The sequence below is a fragment of the Salvelinus fontinalis genome, chromosome 1 (assembly GCF_029448725.1).
Source record: "Salvelinus fontinalis isolate EN_2023a chromosome 1, ASM2944872v1, whole genome shotgun sequence".
In the NCBI taxonomy this organism is placed as follows: domain Eukaryota; kingdom Metazoa; phylum Chordata; class Actinopteri; order Salmoniformes; family Salmonidae; genus Salvelinus; species Salvelinus fontinalis.
The window spans coordinates 65,736,182-65,753,673 of NC_074665.1; the positions used below are offsets into that span (position 1 = coordinate 65,736,182).

The window sequence follows — 17,492 nt, forward strand, 5'->3', positions numbered from 1 at the left end:
GTAAAAAGAAAGGAGCAAAGTACAGAGAGATCCTTGATGAAAACCTTTTCCAGAGTGCTCAGGACCACAGACTGGGTCAAAGGTTCACCTTCCAACAGGACAACGACCCAAATCACACAGCCAAGACAATGCAGGAGTGGCTTCAGGACAAGTCTTTGAATGTCATTGAATGTCCCAGCCAGAGCCCGGACTTGAACCCGATCAAACATCTCTGGAGAGACCTGAAAATGACTGCAGCAACGCTCCCGATACAACCTGACAGAGCTTGAGAGGATATATATAAAATATATATATATTTTTAAATTTAAGTTTTCTTTAACTAGGCAAGCCAGTTAAGAACAAATTCTTATTTACAATGACGGCCAACCAAAAGGCAAAAGGCCTCCTACGGGGACAGGGGCTGGGATTAAAAAAAGTATATACTACCGTTCAAAAGTTCGGGGTCACTTAGAAATGTCTTTGTTTTTGAAAGAAAATCTATTTTTTTGTCCATTAAAATAACATCAATTTGATCAGAAATACAGTGTTGACATTGTTAATGTTGTAAATGACTATTGTCATATAGCTGGAAATGGCAGTTTATGAATGGAATATCTACATTGGCGTACAGAGGCCTATTATCAGCAACCATCACTCGTGTGTTCCAATGCACATTGTGTTAGCTAATCCAAGTTTATAATTTTAAAAGGCTAATTGATCATTAGAAAACCCTTTTTGCAATTATGTTAGCACAGCTGAAAACTGTTGTACTGATGAAAGAAGCAATAAAACTGGCCTTCTTTAGACTAGTTGAATATCTGGAGCATCAGCATTTGTGGGTTCGATTACATGCTCAAAATTCCCAGAAACAAAGTACTTTGATCTAGCAACCTTTCGGCTACTGGACCAACGCTCTAACCACTAGGGTACCTGCCGCCCCATCTTAGGCTACCTGCCGCCCAGTCCGACTCTTATGCTGTCAGAGTCTTTCACGTGCCTTTTTGCAAACTCCAGGAGTGCTGTCATGTGCCTTTTTCTCAGGCTCAGGCCGCTCAGGCCACTATCCCCACCTGCTTCAAGATGTCCGCTATCATCCCCGTGCCCATGAAAGGGAAAGTAACTGAACTGAATGACTACTGACCCGTAGCACTCACTTCCGTCATCATTAAGTGCTTCGATTGGCTAGTCAAAGACCACATCACCTCCTCCCTCCACGACAGACTCGACCCTCTCATATTCACCTACCACACTGACAGATCCACGGATGACAAAATCGCCATTGCACTGCAAACTGCACTCACCCACCTGGACAAAAGGAATGCATATGTGAGGATGCTGTTCATCGACTACAGCTCAGCCTTCAATACCATCGTACCCTCTAAGCTCACCACAAAGCTCATGGCCCTGGGATTGAACTTCACCCTATTCAACTGGGTTCTGGACATCCTGACGGGCCGCCCCCAGGTGGTGAAGGTAGGCAATATTACCTCCTCCACACTTATTCTCAACACGGGGGTCCCACAAAGGTGCGTCCTCAGTCCTATCCTGTACCCTGTGTATTTTTTTATTTTTTTATTTCACCTTTATTTAACCAGGTAGGCCAGTTGACAGCAAGCTCTCACTTACAACTGCAACATGGCCAAGATAAAGCAAAGCAGTGTGACAAAAACAACAACACAGAGTTACACATAAACAAACGTACAGTCAATAACACAAAATAAAATAACAATTTAAAAATCTATGTACAGTGTGTGCAAATTTAGAAGAGTAGAGAGGTAAGGCAATAAATAAGCCATAGAGGCAAACATAATTACAATTTAGCATTAACACTGGAGTGATAGATGTGCAGATGATAATGTGCAAGTAGAGATACTGCAGTGCAAAAGAGCAAGAGGGTAAGCAATAATATGGGGATGAGGTAGTTAGGGTGTGCTATTTACAGATTGGCTGTGTACAGGTACAGTGATCGGTAAGCTGCTCTGGCAGCTGATGCTTAAAGTTAGAGAGGGATATATACGACTCCAGCTTCAGTGATTTTTGCAATTCGTTCCAGTCATTGGCAGCAGAGAACTGGAAGGAGAGGCGTCCAAAGGAAGTGTTGGCTTTGGGAATGACCAGTGAAATATACCTGCTGGAGCGCGTGCTACGGGTGGGTGTTGCTATGGTGACCAGTGAGCTGAGATAAGGTGGGGCTTTACCTAGCAAAGACTTACAGATGACCAAGAGCCAGTGGGTTTGGTGACGAATATGTAGTGAGGGCCAGCCAATGAGAGCATACAGATCGCAGTGGTGGGGAGTATATGGGGATTTGGTGACAAAACGGATGGCAGTGATAGACTACGTACAATTTGCTGAGTAGACTGTTGGAGGCTATTTTGTAAATGACATCGCTGAAGTCAAGGATCGGTAGGATAGTCCGTTTTACGAGGGTATGTTTGGCAGCATGAGTGAAGGAGGCTTTGTTGCGAAATAGGAAGCCGATTCTTGATTTCATTTTGGATTGGAGATGCTTAATGTGAGTCTGGAAGGAGAGTTTACAGTCCAACCAGACACCTAGGTATTTGTATTTGTCCACATATTCTAAGTCAGAACCGTCCAGAGTAGTGATGCTAGTCGAGCGGGAGGGTGCGGGCAGCAATCGGTTGAAGAGCTGGCACTTAGTTTTACTAGAATTTAAAAGCAGTTGGAGGCCACTGAAGGAGTGTTGTATGGCGTTGAAGCTCATTTGGGGGTTTGTTAGCACAGTGTCCAAAGACCTCGTGGCCTCACACTGTTCCAACTCCGTCATCAAGTTTTCTGATGACACGACAGTAGTAGGCCTGATTACCAACAATGATGAGACGGCCTACAGGGAGGAGGTAGGCACTCTGACGGTGTGGTGCCAGGTAAACAACCTCTCCCTCAAAGTCAGAAAAGGAAAGGAGCTGATTGTGGACTTCAGGGGGAACTAGGCTGTGCACGCCCACATGGAAACCGTGGTGAAGGCACGACAGCGACTTGTCAACCTCAGGATTCTGAAGAAATTGGGCCTGTCCCTGAGGGCCCTCACAGGAGCACCGTCAAGAGCATACTGTCGGGCTGCATCACAGCCTGGTACGGCAACTCCACCGCCGCGGACCGCAAGGTGCTACAGAGGGTGGTACGCTCAGCTGAACGTACTGTACCATTGGTTGCACACTGTCTGCCTTCCAGGACACCTACAACACCAGGTGTCGCAGGAAGTCCAAGAAGATCATCAGGGACCCCTTTGGTTACCATGATGACAATCCTCTGGGTGAAATTTCAACCGTAAAACATCCGTTTACGTTGATGACTTTTTCAAATCCAATGTATTTTCAATGTAGATTCCACGTCACAATATATAGACAAGTTTTGTTGAAGCAACGTTGATTCAACCAGTTTGTGCCTAGTGGGTTTTGTCTGTGTGCTCTACTAAATGGGGACCACGTTAGAGGAATTGTAGTTTAGTCCCGGGCATTTAACAACCTATCAGTATGTTGTGGGTGTATTACAGAACATTTCTGTTGATGTTCTGTCTGTGCTTTAGTTTGGAGACGTCGGTGCACAGGGTCCCCACGGCGGTCGGGGGAAGCGTGGGCCAGGGGGCGAGCCTGGACGCACAGGCCCAGTCGGAACTAATGGCATCCGGGGTGATGGAGGACCAGTCGGGTTTCAGGGTCCGCCAGGGCCACCGGTACGTACAGAAAGTGCCATGTTCAGCAGGATCTGAAAAGGTCAAGTAACTTAATTTGTTTTGGGCAGGTGCCACAAGCGTTGGATATCAAAGTAGGCCTTTTTACTGACTGTCTGGGTAAAAAAAAAAAAGACGATGCCAGTACCACCTTTACATATACTGTATATGTCTCACATAGTAAAACTCACAAAAGTCACACATGCAATGGATGACTCACCAACATCACCTAGTGATAAGAGAGCCTAGAACCTGCTTTCAATTGTGTTGTGTAAACAGTGACACTATTGACTGCCATCATTTTGTACTGACTGATCCACTGATCCATTTAAAGCAAGCCACCATATTTCCAACCTGCATTGTGCCAATATGCCAACTATCTTCTGTTTTCCTTGATAGAAGATATATAACAGATACCCTAAACTAACGTCATCAGAGCTGTTCTGACAGACTTAGTCATTATAGCGATTGGCATAGACCATGTGTGGTAACAGTGTCGAGAAAGCTTGTAAATAGTTTCTCATTAATGTTTGTTTTTTTGTGACTCACAAAACTCACACACTCACAGTTGGCTGTAAATCTATAATGTGCCTAACAAAAAAATAGTTGTTTGTGTTTCTCTCCATTCATTACATACACTCACCGATTTCCTCACAGAGCCTCGCATGCCATTGGTTGGGCCTGCCCTGTCCTGTAATGTTATATTCCATATCGCATGTCATTGTCCCACTGTTGAGTAATCTCCAAGTAATGGATGCAGTCATGATTTGTTTCCACAGGGCCCAACCCTCCCCGCTCAACACGTAATTGAGGTCTGCAAGAGAGTGGTGCTGGAACAGATGTCCACCTTTGCCAACTCTGTGAAGAGGACATGTGCTGCTGTGTGCCCACTCTACGGGGACGTCCCCTTGGGTGCCCCCGGTCCCACAGGACAGAAGGGAACACCGGGACCTCCAGTGAGTGTCATGTGTTAGAGTTACAATGCTTTGTGTGTGTGTGTGTGTGTGTGTGTGTGTGTGTGTGTGTGTGTGTGTGTGTGTGTGTGTGTGTGTGTGTGTGTGTGTGTGTGTGTGTGTGTGTGTGTGTGTGTGTGTGTGTGTGTGTGTGTGTGTGTGTGCGTGCATGTGCGTGCGTGTTTTATTATTATCTTAGAAATCCTCTAACAACTGAACATTGACACTGTCTGGAGGATGCCAAGAACATTCCTTTAAGCCTCATTACACATATAGGGTGTTTTGCTCAGGAACACTGTTGAAGTGCACACTCCATACATTATTGTGTTTCTGTGTTTCCCAGGCCAAGTAAAATGCTTACATATTGCAATCGCCAGGAGTAAGAAAGCTAAATTATTTGGCAGTATAGATTGGAATGAAAACATTCAGACTTTCCACGTCCCTGTGAAGACAAAATAAGAAGTCACAGACGAAGCACTTGCTCTGGGTTGAACGGTTCTTGGAGGGATTCACCAGCATCCCTGGAGTGGAAAGCCTTTTCCACATGTATTACGCAATAAGACAGACCCTGTTCAGGTTCCCCAAACTAATGTTTTCTACACTCTTAGAAAAAAAGGGTTCCAAAAGTGTTCTTCTGCTGTCCCCATAGGACCACCATTTATGGTTCCAGGTAGAACCTTTTTGGGTTTCCACGAAGAACTCTCTGTAGAAAGGGTTCTAAATGCAACCCAAAAAGTTTCTACCTCCAACCACAGAATCTCTCACGCTAGTAGAAGTTCATGAAACCACAAATGCATACAAATGCTTCTGTCAAGCATCTTGTTGTGACCTTCGATAACCAGCCAGCGATCAGGAACCACAAATCGTATTGTGTAAATGTCTAACATTATATCTCTGTCAAAGCTCTGCATCTTACTCAAGGCTATAGATTGTTGTGGTTTTAGGGCGGTAATGGTATTGACGGTATGAATGGATTGGAGATTGGACAACCAGGATTCTATGGGGAGGCTGGAGACACAGGCAAACAAGGACAGCCAGGTGAGAAATACTGTGCAAATGAATGACTGACAGAACTAAATTGATCTCTGCATTTAATTTTTTATTTCACCTTTATTTAACCAGGTAAGCTAGTTGATTTACAACTGCGACCTGGTCAAGATAAAGCAAAGCAGTGCGACAGAAACAACACAGAGTTACACATGGAATAAACAACCGTACAGTCAATAACACAATAGAAGAAAAAAAATAAAGTCTATATACAGTGTGTGCAAATGACATGAGGAGGTAAGGCAACACATAGGCCATAGTAGCAAAGCAATTACAATTTAGCAGATTAACACTGGAGTAATAGATGAGCAGATGATGATGAGCAGATGATGGTGTGTAAGTAGTGATATTGGTGTGCAAAAGAGAAGAAAAGTAAATATAAACAATATGGGGATGAGGTAGGTAGATTGGGTGGGCTATTTACAGATTGACTATGTACAGCTGCAGTGATCGGTAAGCTGCTCAGATAGCTGATGTTTAAAGTTAGTGAGGGAAATGTAAGTCTCCAGCTTAAGCGATTTTTGCAATTCGTTCCAGTCACTGGCAGCAGAGAACTGGAAGGAAAGGCGGCCAAAGTAGGTGTTGGCTTTGGCGATGACCAGTGAGATATACCTGCTGGAGCGCGTGCTACGGGTGGGTGTTGTTATCGTGACCAGTGAGCTGAGATAAGGCGGAGCTTTACCTATCATAGACTTACAGATTACCTGGAGCCAGTGGGTCTGGCGACGAATATGTAGCGAGGTCCAGCCGACTAGAGCATACAGGTTGCAGTGGTGGGTGGTATAAGGCGCTTTGGTAACAAAACGGATGGCACTGTGATAGACTACATCCAATTTGCTAAGTAGAGTATTGGAAGCTATTTTGTAGATGACATCGCCGAAGTCGAGGATCGGTAGGATATTCAGTTTTACTAGGGTAAGTTTGGCGGCGTGAAGGAGGCTTTGTTGCAAAATAGAAAGCCGATTCTAGATTTGATTGATCTTAGATGCAGAAAATGTATGTGTCTATATGTTAGCCATTGCTGTTCACCATGGGGTCCGATTCCGACTTAGGAATGAATGCCTTTTCTACACACACCTTTCATACGCACTTTTCAGTATTTGGTATTCTTACCTTATTCAGTCATGTAACGCGCTCTGCATGTGTGGCTACCTTGTGCGCTCTGAATACATTTAATTCAACCACTGAAAACCCTCCCACTTGCTGGCCAAACGATTTTCATTCAATAGGTTTTTCAATACATTTATCTTAAGCCATCCCTTTAAATACGGTGTACCTTTTAGTTCGATTTTAGCCCACAGACTTGATAGGACAGGTCCAGTTATTAGGGATCAATGAAAGAAAGCCATCTATATGCATATCCGTCTCTGTTTCAGCACCAATTGATACTCTGATCTATACATTATTTAGGTTCAGGAAAGTATTTATGAATCATAAAAAACAGGTTTGGAGAGCCTTTACGCATGAAAGAAAAAAAACAGTGCTTTAATTCATTCAGAAAATTGCCACATTCAGTTCTTCAACCCATGGTAATGTTGGCAGATTAGTACACATATAATTATAATAGGGATAACAGTGTACAATTGTAACGGCTTTCGTCAGTGGAAGGAGAGGACCAAAGCGCAGCGTGGTTAGTGTTCATCTTAATTTAATAATAAATCAAAAAACAGAACACTTCAAATACAAAACAACAAAAGTGAAAACCGAAACAGTTCTATCTGGTGCAGACACACAAAGACAGAAAACAACCACCCACAAAACCCAACAGAAAACAGGCTACCTAAATATGGTTCCAAATCAGGGACAACGATTGACAGCTGCCTCTGATTGAGAACCATATCAGGCCAAACACAGAAAACCAACACAGAAATAGAAAACATAGATTACCCACCCAACTCCCGCCCTGACCAACTAAAACAAAAGACAAAACAAAGGAACTAAGGTCAGAACGTGACAACAATAGAACACATACAACTATACCCTCGTCTATTGCCATGGAACTGTGTGATGACACGGCCAAGTGTTGTGCCCTGCGTCGGGTTCAAACTGTTATGGGTTGGTCTGCGCTCAGCTCCATAACGATTTAATTAGCCTACATGTATTTTTTAAATATGATCAACTGTTACTAATGATCCTCAGCAGCAACCACATGGCTGTGATGGCATTTATAGAGGAAGACAATGAAGGTAAATTAAGCAATGTAATTAAATGGAATGTTAATGTAAGCTTTACCAACTGAAGGGGGAACTAACAGTAATTTGGCAGTTGAATATGTGTTGTTATTAGGCCTACTGGCGGTCGATACTGATAGTGGCTAATCTTTAACATGATTACTAATTTACCAAGCTCTTATCAAGTTGGAAATTACAGTGCATGGAGAATGGTGTAAATATAAAGTAGATGCTTACTCCACTTGGAACCATTTGGTTTGCTAGACCGTATTCATGCTTTCTTGGTGGAATTATTATGGAATTAAGTCAAGGTCAGAATACTGCAAATCTGTAGACACACCTCCGCCACGCCTTCATTTATTCAATCTCCACCCCAAACGAATACCTGGTGAAGAAAACGTTATTCTCATGCTTAAATTCAAGGTCAGAATAGGCATAGAGAGAAAAGTGCATAAAAGAAAAATGATGTTCCATTTACACACACTTAACTAGGGTTGAAATCGGGCCCATGACAGTATGTTTAGATCAGTCATGACGTGCATCAATATGTATTTGTTTAAAAGTAAACAATAAAACTGGTTCTTACTTTGCCTACGAATATGAAAAGAAATACCATGTCAACCAAAAGTTGAATGAAGCAGATGTATAGCCATAACTAATTATGGCGTTGTGTGTGTTCTTGTGGTGAATTCTAATGTATTGTTTTAGGGCCTAACAATGACGTCACACTTATGGTACATTTCCCCAGCCAAGCTAATGAAATTGAAGAATATTTACAAGGCGTTTTATAAATGTATCCAGCAATGATCTCAGTAACACATGGTTGTTAATCAACATGAACAACGGGTTCCTGTGTACCAGCTCAGTCCCGGGGGCATGCATATTTTGGGGTGGTAAATTCATGGGTTTTCCTGATGTCCTTCGTGTTTTGAGAACGTTGTGTCTTGTTTCCAGGTGATCAAGGAGACCAAGGAGACGAGGGACCAAAGGGCCATGGCCTACCTGGCTATATGGGAGACCAGGGACCAAATGGTAATGTCACATTTCACATTGCACCCTTTTTATCGTCTGAATAACCATTTACAGCTTATCAAAGAAAATCCAACAATAGCTTTGACAGGCCCAGTTCTATTGTAATTATTATATACTGTAACAACAGATGCATGTTTCTTGGTAAGTAGAAGGGTGCATGTTGAATAATTTCCTTTTTCAAATGCAAATGGAAATGGGAAGTCAACATAAAGTCTACTGCAAACTCTCAAAGCTGTGTAGTAGTTGGTAGGTCCAATCATTATTTACCCACTATTAGCTAACAGCCATTTCCCCTCCGTTACCCACCAGGCCAACGTGGAAGACCTGGCAGAGCCTTCAATGGCACACCAGGACGAGAGGGCGAGAGAGGCCATGTAGGCCGGCCTGGACTAAGAGGACACCCAGGACTACGAGGAGTCCCAGGTGTGTGTCAGACCACTGGGTGCGTTCTGCTAAACAACAACACAACCAACGGATCACATCAGAATGCACCCCAGAGGATGAGAAGACACCCATAGAGGAAACATTTGTCCAAGCTGCGTGGATGTATCATGAAATGAGGAGTGGGGGAGGGGTGGATTGGGAGAGAGAGGAGCTTTTTTGTTAATAAATGTATTAAAATCAAAGTCAAAATGCTTCAATGTAAATATGCATCCAATCTCCACTGCGAAAGACTGAGATTCACCCATTTTACTTTCTTGAACAAATCTGCTGTAGGCCTTAAAACAACATCCCATTCTCATTGTTCATTTGAAAAATACACCAATATCTATATATTATGTAAAAATGCTTTGATTTGAAAGTTTATTTGACACATTTTATTTAAACTGGTCCTAGTTGTCTTCAAATGTCACTGATCTTTATAATAAAAGCACAAACAATTACTACTAACTTATTTTACTGTAACAATTCCTCCACTGTTTTCTTTTTTATTATGATATATTATTGAGAATATTATATGCTTCTACACCTGCATTCTAGCTGTTTGGGGTTTTAGGCTGGGTTTCTGTACAGCACTTCGAGATATTATCTGATGTACGAAGGGCTATATAAAATAAAATTGATATACAAATTCAATACAAAATCAAGTGTACAATTCTTAATTGTAATTCACAAATTGTTCAGCAAAGTGTTTATCACAATTCTGTTTAAGCATGCTAGCTACTTAAATCAATAACAGTTACTGTTGGCCAATGGTTACTGTTATGGCTAGCAGTTACTGTTAGCCATTGGTTGCTCTTTTGGCTAGCAGCTAATGTTAGCCAATGGTTACTGTTATGGCTAGCAGCTACTGATAGCCAACGGTTTGTGTTATGGCTAGCAGCCAATGATTACTCATCTGGCATGCATCTACCGTTAGCCAATGGTTACTGTTATGGCAGCATACTGTTATAGTCGAATGTCTTTTCAAAATAACAGTTTGTGTCAGTCTGTGCCTAATGTCAGTTGTGAAGTCATGCGTTATTTGATTACGTTTTTGTATGCCTTGTTACTAGCAGGTTTAAGTGTCATCCAGAAGGCATAATGTTGGTTCATTATGAAGTAACCAACAAAATGACCTCTTGTAGTGGAAAGATCTGGAACATAAATGTGAATAAAAAAAGAACAGTACACATTGTGTGCCTGTTTTTGTTTGTGTTTCAGGCCTAGACAGTTATCGCATGACATGCATTATTCTATATCTGGTGGATTGAGGCTTGTTAAATTCATGAGTCCCATGTGTTTTATTTATAATTCTGTAATGAAACAATGTCTCAATGCCTGTACATTTCACAAGAAGTTTGCTTGCATATCTTTAAGTGAAAACATATGGTTATGATTGTAGACAAACACGAAAACGAATCATAACTCCCACAACATCAACAGGTCTGTTCTCATGTTTGAGAATGAATTAACAGCTGTGTTGGATGTGCTTCTGTTTTGAAATCTGTCTTTCGCTCACATGCAAAATACAATCAAAACATATATTTATAATTTCATGCCTCTTCTTCTTCTTCTTCTTCTTCTTCTTCTTCTTCTTCTTCTTCTTCTTCTTCTTCTTCTTCTTCTTCTTCTTCTTCTTCTTCTTCTTCTTCTTCTTCTTCTTCTTCTTCTTCTTCTTCTCAGATCTCTTTCCTGAGTGTAGGTTAAGGGCTGGATTCAATCCGTATTGCAGAAGTATTGTGGAAGATCCTCACTATACTGTAGTGATTGAAATTTAAAGGCAATGTTCCTGTGTTCGTTCCTGTGTTCGGTAACTGCTGCATTACCTTTACATTTTAACACGGATCTTCTGCAAAACGGATTGAATCCAGCCCTAACATACAAATGGGTTACTATGTAATGTACATGGGTTGCCCTGTTCCACATACCAGGCCCATTGGAGTTGAGACAGAAACCGGTCCTGTGGAGAAGCACACGAGGGTCTCTCCTGTCTTCATGTACTGTACCTCTTTACAGTGTGTTTATTAGCTCTCCCTGTGAGAGACCCACATAGGTGGCCATCCTTTTCTCCCATCTTCTTGATGACACCTCAGCTGTAGCTGCAGGCCGACAGCATCCTGGGATGCAGCAGCGGAGCTCTCCTCTGCTTTGCTCTGTGGGGTTCCTTCATTTCAGAGGATGTTCTGTTCTGTCCTGGCCAATTCTCTCCATGAAAAATCTTGCTATTTTTCCACTCAGGAGTTTCTCAGTCAGCCTGATCACTCGCCTTATTAACGCATCATACTAATCTATGTGGCCAACCGCACAAGTGATCATGTTAATTGCCGTTTATTGCATGGAATTATGAACCATTCCCACTCCACAGATGCACCGTGCCAATAGCAAGAAGCTGGTTTGTTATTGTGAGGTTCAAATTGAGGGCAGTGATATAAAGGTTTAAAGAGAGGAACATGCTTTATTTCATCTTCAGTTAACCGTGAAGAACCGTCGGAATGGGTTTACATTACTAACAAGCCAACAAAACAAAATCTACCTGTGTTATTGTACAATGACTCCAACATGTCTGAGCCTGGATTATGTGGGCAAAATAGGAAAATAATATTATCTTATTGATGTCATTAATTATATTAAGATGGAAAAGTGGTCATCGCAAGAGGGAGAGGGTATTCTTTAGTTGGAGTACCATCCCTTCCATCCAAAGTATACTACAGGCTATGTAAGAAGAGTAGGGGAGATTCTCAATTGAGCAAAAGTCCTATCCTCTCCTCGACTCCTCTGTCCTCCTCCCCTCCTTGACCCGGAAACTGAAAAGTGGGAGAGAGTGTCAGTTTGGCCCGCGCTGAAATCAGTGACATCATCACGTTTTATTAAATAGAACCATGCGTTTATGCCAGAGACGTCCTGTTTTTTGCATGGGCTGTGTGTCCACTGAGCCAGTATCGGCCATTCCCCTATGCGGTACACAGTCGCATCACGAGATCAGTGTTTGTCAGACGTTAGAGGATTGTCTGAGAGTAACTAGAGTAACTTTTCAAGTTAGCGTGACAGGACTACCAGGGATTTTCTAGTTTTCCAGGTGTTCCCGTTGAAAAGTCATCCATCATGGCAGTGTAAACCACAGATGAACCATTTGTCTAGTGTTGAACTCAGTTGCCAGAAGACTGGCAACAGGTGGGCCCTGTACCACAAGGGTACGCCGAGACACATGGTATCTCAGGTCTGATTCAGGAAGTCTCTGCTGCTTGACTTCAGAACAAGAACATGTCTAATGGATTTTGCAAAGAAACTCTCTGTGCTATATTGGAGTGCTCTGAGCAGCTGGAAGATGGTTGTATGTTATTTCAGGCAATTGAATGATGGGTTTGTGTTTGATGAGTATAACATCAGTACTTGCTACACTTGCTTATGGTGCTCGTGAGTTTTCAGTGGTTTCCTTTAGGATGAGGGTGATGATGCCTTCACTATGGAGGTGATGGAGGCATATCATGTGGAGAAACAGAATCCTGTTCTACACGTCTCTCCATTCCATCAGAGCATGTCCAAGAGGGATATACAGCTGCAAATCTGAGGTGCACCCTTTCAGCCTGACATTTACTGTCAGGAGAATTTCAATTGACATGTCATCATCTTGCCGATACATGTAAGCCAATATTGACTCTCCAAAGTGTTGGGAGGAAATTAGTCTCAATAGTTTCCTGTTTATTAGACAAAGTAGTTCAACGGTTTCATTGGTGCCCTTGAAGCTGTGAAGTCTTAAAAATGTAGCATGTCTGGTCAAGTTTGGGAATGCACCTACGACCTTCACGTTGTCATTTCAGTCACTTACAGTATACAGCTCAGACTATGTTGGTACGTTGAGAACCTACTACAAATGTACTAGCTCACTACAATGTTTTGACCAATCAGATGGTGACCCTTACATGTGAAACCAAATAAATATTCTGTTGGATTATATTTTTCGGGCAATGTACTTTTCGTTCTTATGAATTATCAACATTTTCCAAGACACCGCTCAATTTCCTGTCGACTTGACAACTAACTAAAGTTATGCTAGATACTTTATGTAAAATTCCGTCATCAACATTTCAACAAAACAGCCATGTTTCTGACATTATTTATCTCTCTATTAGCATGCTGTCTTCATGGGGCTATGTTAGACATTTATCTTTCATAGATGCCACCCTATCACGGCACAATCATGTCAAAACAGTAAGCAGTGTGCAGTATTTTATTACATCAGCTTTTAACTATTTAGCTCATATGTAACAGCGTGTATCAATAGCGCAAACACCTTTTTTCCTCGAAGAGATGCCGATCATATTTGAATTCATATATCATCCTACGGTATCTGGACAGCATTTCATGTGCAGTTTATCTTAGTTATTACACTGAGTCTTTGGTTCCCTTAGTAGGTCAGGTTGGGAAGTGATCTTGATGTGTACAATATGTGTATTTTTAGTGTCATTAGATTTACATTCTGCAGGCCTAACATTGTGTCTTCTGGGCGGCACTGAGAGTATTACAGCCTGTACATGTATTCTGAAACTGCCACTGTTAATCATTGCAATACTTAGGTGCAGAAAGCCAAAACGGAGTCTCATTAGTTAATCAGGCCAGGATGCTGCAGAGTTATGAAACTCAAACAGATATGATAAAACGAACGTCCACAACAACATTCTCAACTCATGTCAGAATTGGCTGGACATTTTTGATGAATTTCAGCTGTAAGGGTACTAGGAACGGTACCTTTTCACAGTCATTTTTTGCACCTTTTTCTTTGCTCACTTGTAGAAGATGATCTCCTGCTGTCCACCTTGGTAAGTCCCTTCCATGACCACATAATGGGGAGATGACAATGGAGATATGGAGGCCCATAGGAAATTAGGCTACAAAGCAATGGAAAGGAACGCATGCAGCCTTATGTATAACACACCCTGGCTCCCGGAACCCTCCAGACTCCATGTTTCTACCCTCACCCACTGTACACAATCCAAACCCTCAGCGGCTTGGAAGCATGCTGTCCTTGTTACTACTATTTTCCCCTGGAACTGACAGAACGGGGCTGTCTCTCAATATTTCTTATCTGCCTCTCTTTAAGCCTGGATAATCGAGAGTGGCTGTTGGCCAGTTAAAAAGTCGGAAAGGACAGAGAGAGGGGGGAGGAACAAAAGAGAGAGCGGGAGAGAGAGAGGGGAGAGAGGCAAAAGTGAGAGAAAGGGAGAGAGGAAAAGAGAGAGCTATAGAGAGAGATGGAAAGTGGATGGAGAGGGGAGGCTTTCACTCATAGAAGGAACATTTGGTGCAGTGCTGAAACTTCCTCCCCAAACCCAGCTTCTTCTTCTGACTAGAGCTCGCCACGGCTATGGCCACAGAACACCTATGAGAAGGTGACCGCACACACTGACAAGAGGACTCTCCACTAACCTCTGGTAACTTCTTATTTTTTTGGGGGGGGGGGGTCTTTTGCCATTTTGTGAAAACTACATTTTGTACACTTGTTGAATTTGTGTCTGAAAGGGACTTTAATGACAATACGTGTATCTACAGTATGCTAAAGAATGTTTCACGTTGAAATTATTAAATTAATAGTTTCTTGTTTGAAAATGGTTTATTATGAAATTGCTTAATGCATTGTAAGGCAAGTAACACCTGTTGGAGTACCTTATTGCATTCTTTTTGGATTTAGGATTAGTATGGACTTTTAGTACAATTTCAATCGTTGACATGCATTTTGTTTCGGTGTGTTTTAGTGTGTTGTAGCTTTCACTGAAGCTTTGTGCTTATCAATGTCTCAATAGATGTGATAATCTACTAGTGTGTAGATTCCTATGATCTGAGCTGCTGCAGTGGCAGACAGCAGGTAGCAAACTGAAGACATTAAGAGGAGTTATCAGTCCCTTGTTTGTCCCACTGTCATATGCAAAGAATGAATGGAATTATTCAACTGAACTTTGCTGGGAGCTCAACTGAACTTTGCTGGGCCCTCGTCTAAGTCTCCTTGTAAACCGAAAAAAAAGGTTTGGGGAAAATAATCCATAGAGGTACCAAGACCAGGGGCTTGCATTTATTATTTCCATGAGTTTCTGCAGTTGTGACATATGTGTACGAAACAAAAGCCAGGCAATCCCATAAGTAAACCCCTGGCATGTAGATCATTCTAAAATAGGGACATATTGACGGTGAAATACCCCTCCCAGGCTCCAAGTGGTTCAGTCCACTGTGATGATAAGGGTTCATGGTGGTCATTACTTTATTTGATTTTAAGGGAGAGCTGATACAATGTTTTGGCTTTTCCATCATTGCCTGAGGAACTTGGCAGTAATACATTTCCACCTTATTTTGGCGAAGTAGTACATACTGAACAGCAATTGTTGATTTTGGGATGGAATAACTTTTTATTGCATTATTTTAAGCAATTAAGTTTAAAATGCAAATGTTGAAATATTAAACACAGTCATTTAAGACTGCATGTGTTCAGTGCCTTCGGAAAGTATTCAGACCCCTGAAACATGAAATATCACATTTACATGAGTATTCAGACCCTTTACTCAGTACATGTTTCAAGCAGACCACCATAGTCCCTGTGCCCAAGAACACAAAGGCAACCTGCCTAAATGATTACAGACCCATAGCACTCACGTCCGTAGCCATGAAGTGTTTTGAAACGCTGGTAATGGCTCACATCAACACCATTATCCCAGAAACCCTAGACCCACTCCAAATTGCATTACGCCCAAACAGATCCACAGATGATGCAATCTCTATTGCACTCCACACTGCCCTTTCCCACCTGGACAAAAGGAACACCTATGTGAGAATGCTATTCATTGACTACAGCTCAGTGTTCAACACCATAGTACCCTCAAAGCTCATCACTAAGCTAAGGATCCTGGGACTAAACACATCCCTCTGCAACTGGATCGTGGACCACAATTGGGCTGACCAACCAGTGCTCCCGCACATTTGCTAACTTGGCTATCTGAATTGTGTCCCGCCACCCACCACCTGCCAACCCCTCTTTTACGCTACTGCTACTCTCTGTTCATCATATACAGTATGCACAGTCACTTTAACCATATCTACGTGTACATACTACCTCAATCAGCCCGACTAACAGGTGTCTGTATGTAGCCTCGCTACTTGTATAGCCTAGCTACTGTACATAGCCTCGCTACTGTTATTTTTCACTGTCTCTTTACTGTTGTTTTTATTTCTTTACTTACCTATTGTTCACCTAATACCTTTTTTTCACTATTGGTTAGAGCCTGTAAGTAAGCATTTCACTGTAAGGTCTACACCTGTTGTATTCGGCGCACGTGACAAATAATCTTTGATTTGATTTGAAGCACCTTTGACAACGATTACAGCCTTGAATCTTCTTGGGTATGACGCTACAAGCTTGACACACCTGTATTTGGGGAGTTTCTCCCATTCTTCACTGCAGATCCTCTCAGGGTCTGTCATGTTGGATTGGGAGAGTTGCTGTACAGCTATTTTCAGGTCTCTCCAGAGATTTTCGATCGGGTTCAAGTCCGGGCTCTGGCTGGGCCACTCAAGGACATTCAGAGACTTATCCCGAAGCCACTCCTGCGTTGTCTTGGCTGTGTGCTTAGGGTCATTGTCCTGTTGGAAGGTGAACCTTCACCCCAGTCTGAGGTCCTGAGAACTCTGGAGCAGATTTTCATCAAGGATCTCTCTGTACTTTGCTCCGTTCATCTTTGCCTCAATCCTGACTAGTCTCCCAGTCTCTGCCGCTGAAAGGCATCCCTACATCATGATGCTGCCACCGCCATGCTTTACCGTAGGGATGGTGCCAGGTTTCCTCCAGACATGACGCTTGGCATTCAGGCCAAAGAGTTCAATCTTGGTTTCATCAGACCAGAGAATCTGGCTGAAATAAGGCTGAAACCTAACAAAATATGAAAAAAGTCAAAAGGTCTGAATACTTCCCGAAGCCACTGTATACCTGCAGTCTTAAATGACTGTCTTTAATATGTCAACCTTTGCATTTTTTACAGTTCCTTATATACAGTGGGGAGAACGAGTATTTGATACACTGCCGATTTTGCAGGTTTTCCTACTTACAAAGCATGTAGAGGTCTGTAATTGTTATCATAGGTACACTTCAACTGTGAGAGACGGAATCTAAAACAAAAATCCAGAAAATCACATTGTATGATTTTTAAGTAATTCATT

At 42.3% G+C, this 17,492-nt stretch overlaps 1 protein-coding gene and 1 pseudogene across 1 annotated transcript in view; both read left to right on the forward strand.

The window, feature by feature from the left end:
* Nucleotides 1-10,391, forward strand: part of LOC129859981 (collagen alpha-1(IX) chain-like) — a 35,825-nt pseudogene extending 25,434 nt beyond the window's left edge.
* A 4,160-nt stretch (nucleotides 10,392-14,551) lies between these two features.
* LOC129859985 (collagen alpha-1(XXI) chain-like) overlaps nucleotides 14,552-17,492 on the forward strand; it is a 69,902-nt gene continuing 66,961 nt past the window's right edge. Inside the window, exon 1 of the mRNA XM_055930288.1 lies at nucleotides 14,552-14,725. The gene's annotated coding sequence lies outside the window, so the exon portion shown is untranslated. The remainder of the gene's footprint in view (nucleotides 14,726-17,492) is intronic.